At 34.4% G+C, this 4,479-nt stretch overlaps 1 non-coding gene across 1 annotated transcript; it reads right to left on the bottom strand.

The window, feature by feature from the left end:
- Positions 1-733: 733 nt before the first annotated feature.
- On the bottom strand, positions 734-840 carry LOC116585404. The gene has a single exon (XR_004283602.1). It is a non-coding gene; the product is annotated as a U6 spliceosomal RNA (small nuclear RNA).
- Between the last annotated feature and the right edge of the window lie 3,639 nt (positions 841-4,479).

The raw sequence follows: 4,479 nt of genomic DNA, 5'->3' as shown, positions 1-4,479 counted from the left end.
TTTTTCTTAAAGTTGTTGTTAAATTCCAGTTAGTTAACTTACCGTGTAATATTAGTTTCAAGTGTACAATATACTGATGCAATACTTCCTACAGCACCCAGTGCTCATCACAGCAAGTGCCCTCCTTCATGCCCAACACCTATTTAACCCATCCCACTGCCCACCTCCCCTCTGGTGACCATCAGTTTGTTGTCCATAGTTAAGAATATGTTTCTTGGTTTGCCTCTCTATTCTTTTTTTTTCCCTTTCGCTCATCCCTTTTGTTTCTTAAAATCCACATATGAATGAAATTGTATGGTATGTGTCATTCTCTGACTTATTTCCTTAGCGTTATCCTCTCTAGCTCCATCTACATCATTGCAAAATGACAAGATGTCATTCTTTTTTTTTTAAGGTTGAGTAATATGCCACCATATGTATCACTTCTTTTTTTAAAATTCAATTAGGCAACACATAAGACATCATTAGTTTCAGGTGTAGTGTTCAATGATGCATCAGTTGTGTATAACACCCAGGGCTCATCACATCACATCACGTGCCCTCCTTAATACACAACACCCTGTTACTCCATCCCCTCACTAATCTCCCCTTCAGCAGCCCTCAGTTTGTTTCCCAGGGTTAAGAGTCTCTCTCGCGGTTTATCTCACTCTCTGATTCCTTCCCATTCAGTTTTTCCTCCCTTCCCTTATGACCCTTTGCACATTTCTTATATTCCACATGTGAGTAAAACTACACGAATATGAAACACTTCATGGATTTGCATGTCATCCTTGTGTAGGGGCCATGTTTATCTTCTCTACATCATTCTAATTTTAGTATGTGTGCTGCTGCAGTGAGCACTATACCACAGCTTCTTTATTCTTTCATCTGTCGATGGAAATCTGGGTTCCTTCCATAGTTTGGCTCTTGTGGATATTGGTGCCATAAACATTGAAGGACAGATGCCCCTTCAGATCAGTATATTTGTATCTTTGAGGTAAATACTTATTAGGGCTATTGCTGGGTCATAAGGTAGTTCTGTTTTAACTTTTTGAGGACTCCTCATACTGCTTTCCACAGTTGTTGCACCAGACTGCATTCCTACTGTGGTGTAAGAGTGTTCCTTTTTTTTCCACATCCTTGCCAACAATTGTTTCTTATGTTTTCTTGTTTTAGCCACTCTGACAGGTTTGCAGTGATATTTCATTGTAGTTTTGATTTGTTTTTCTCTGATGATGAGTGATGTTGAGCATCTTTTTATGTGTCTCCTAGCCATGGGTATGTCTTCTTAGGAAAAATGTCTATTCATGTGTTCTGCCCATTTTTTAATTGGATTATTTTGGGGGGAATGTTGAGTTCTATAACTTCTTTTTATATTTTGGAAACTAACTGTTTATCAGATATGTCATTTGTAAATATCTCCTCCCATTCTGAAGGCTGCCTTCTAATTTTGTTGATTGTTCCCTTTGCTGTGCAGAAGGTTTTTATTTTGATGGAGACCCAATAGTTTATTTTTGCTTTTATTTCTCTTGCCTTTGGAGACATACCTAGAAGGAAGTTTATGGCTGATGTCAAATAGATTGCTGCCTGTGTTCTCCTCTAGGACTTTGAGAGTTTCAGGCCTCATATTTAAGTCTTTAATCCATTTTGAATTTATTTTTGTGTATGGTGTAAGAAAGTGATCTGGTTTCATTCTTTTGCATGTTCCTGTCCAGTATTCCCAACACATTTGTTGAAGAGACTGTCCTTTTTCCATTGGATATTCTTTCCTGCTTTGTTTGAAGATTGACCATATAGTTCTGGGTTCCTTTCTGGGTTTTCGATTCAGTTCTATTGATCCATGGTTCTATTTTTGTGCCAGTGCCATATTTTCTTGATCACCAGAGCTTTATAATATAATTCAAAATCCAAAATTATGATGCCTCCAGCTTTGCTTTTTCCTTTTCAAGGTTTCTTTGGCTCTTTAGAGTCTTTTGTAGTTCCATACAAATTTTAGGATCATTTGTTCTAGTTCTGTGAAAAATGCTAGTGGCATTTTGATAGAGATTTCATCGAGTATGTAGATTACTTAGGGTAGTATAGATATTTTGACAATATTTTTTCTTCCAATCCATGAGCATAGAATGCTTTTCCATTTCTTTTTGTTCTTTTCAGTTCTGTAATTAGAGCTTCATAGTTTTCAGAGTACAGATCTTTCATTTCTTTGGTTAGGTTTATTTCTACATGTATTACTGTTTTTAGAGTAATTGTTAATGGGATTGATTCCTTAATTTCTCTTTCTGTTGCTTCATTATTGATATATAGAAATGCAACAGATTTCTGTACATTGATTTTGTATCCTGAGACTTCATTGAGTTTCTTTATCAGTTCTATCCATTTTTTGGTGGAATCATTTGGGTTTTCTGCATAGACAATCATGTCGTCTCCAAAGGGTGAAAGTCTGTCTTTTTCCTTGCCAATCTAGATGCCTTTTATTTCTTTGTGTTTTCTGATGGCTGTAGCTAGTAGTACTATGTTAAGTAATGCTGAGAGTGAACATCCCTGTCTTGTTCCTGACCATGAGGAAAAACTCTCAGTTTTCCCCCATTAAGGATGATATTAGCTGTGGGTTTTTCATAGATGGCCTTTATTATGTTCAGGTGTGTTCCCTCTAAACCTACTTTATCATGAGTGGATATTTTACTTTGTCAAATGCTTATTCAACATCTATTGAAATGATCAGATGGTTCTTATTCTTTCTATTATTAAAGTGGTGCATCATAGTGATTGATTTGTGAATACTGAATCACCCTTGCAACATGGGAGTAAATCTCATTTGATCTTGGTGAATGATTCTTTTCATGTATTGTTGGATTCTCTTTGCTAGTATTTTATTGAGAATTTTTGCATCCATGTTCATCAGGAATATTGGCCTGTAGTTCAATTTTAGTGAAGTCTTTATCTGGTTTTGGTGTCAGGATAATGCTGGCCACATAGAATGAATTTGGAAGTTTTTCTTCCTTTTCTATTTTTCTAGAATAGTTTGGAAACAATGCGTATTAACTCCTCTTTAAAGCTGTGCTAGAATTTGCTTGTGAAACCATCTGACCCTGGACTTTTTGTTTTTTTGGGAGTTTTTTGATTAGTGATTCTGTTTCTTTGCTAGTTATTGGTCAGTTTGAATTTTCTATTTCTTCCTCTTCCAGTTTTGGTAGTTTCTATGTTTTTAGAAATGTGTCCATTTCTTCTAGGTTGTCCAATTTGTTGTCATGTAGTTATTTTCATAATATTCTCTTACAATTGTTTGTATTTCTGAGGTGTTGGTTATTGTTTCTCTGCTCTCATTTATGATTTTATTTATTTGGGGCCTTTGTCTTTTCTTTTTGATAAATCTGGCTAGAGGTTTATCAATTTTATTTTTTCAAAGAACCAATAATGTTTTTTTTTTTCAAAAAACCAATAATGGTTTTATTGATCTGTTCTATTGTTGTTGTTTAATTTCTAAATGATTTATTTCTGCTCTAATCTTTGTTATTTCCTTCCTTCTTATGGCTTCAGGCTTTGTGTATTATTTTTCTAGCTCCTTTAGGTGTAGGACCAGGTTGTATATATAAGATTTTTCTTGCTTCTTAAGGTACGCTGTATACTTCCCTCTTAGGACCACTCTTGCTATATCCCAAAGGTTTTGGATCATTGTGTTTTCATTTCCACTTTTTTCCATATATTTTCTTTGATTTTCTGGTTGACCCATTCATTATTTAGTAGACTGTTTTTTAATCTCCATGTATTTGTTGTCCTTCCAAATTTCTGTCTTGTGGTTGACTTCTGGTTTCATAGTGCTGTGGTCAGAAAAGGTACATAGTATGGCTTTGAGTGTTTTATACTTGTTGAGGCCTGATTTGTGACCTAGTATGTGCTCTATTCTGGAGAATTGTAAAGAATGTGTATTCTGATGTTTTAGGATGAAATGTTCTGTATATACCTGTTAAATCCATCTGGTCCAGTGTGTCATTCAAAGCTTTGTTTCCTTACTGATTTTCTGTTTCAGTGATTTGTCCATTGCTGTAAGCTTTTCAAGTCCCCTGCTATTACTATGTTTTTATCATTTATTTATTTATTTGTCATTTATTTATTATCATTTATTATTTTATCATTTATTATTATTATTATTATTTTATCATTTATTTTCTTTATTTTTGTTATTAACCATTTTATGTATTTGGGTGCTCCCATGTTGGCTGTGCAAATATTTGCAATTCTTATATCTTGTTGGGTTGTACCCTTATGATTATACAGTGTTCTTTGTTTCTTTTTTAGTATTTGTTTTGAAGTCTCATTTTTCTTATAGAAGTATTGCTGCTCTAGCTTTCTTTTGACATCTATTTGCATGAAAAATGTTTCTCTGTCCCCTCACTTTTAATCTTCAGGAGGCTTTAAGTCTAAAATGAGTCTCTTATAGGCAACCTTTAGATGGATCTTGTTTGTTTATCTATTCTGACATCCTATTGCTTTGATTGATAT

Source organism: Mustela erminea, chromosome 2, assembly GCF_009829155.1.
Source record: "Mustela erminea isolate mMusErm1 chromosome 2, mMusErm1.Pri, whole genome shotgun sequence".
NCBI lineage: Eukaryota > Metazoa > Chordata > Mammalia > Carnivora > Mustelidae > Mustela > Mustela erminea.
Note: the sequence above shows the minus strand (reverse complement) of the source record. Positions and strands in the feature narration are given on the sequence as shown.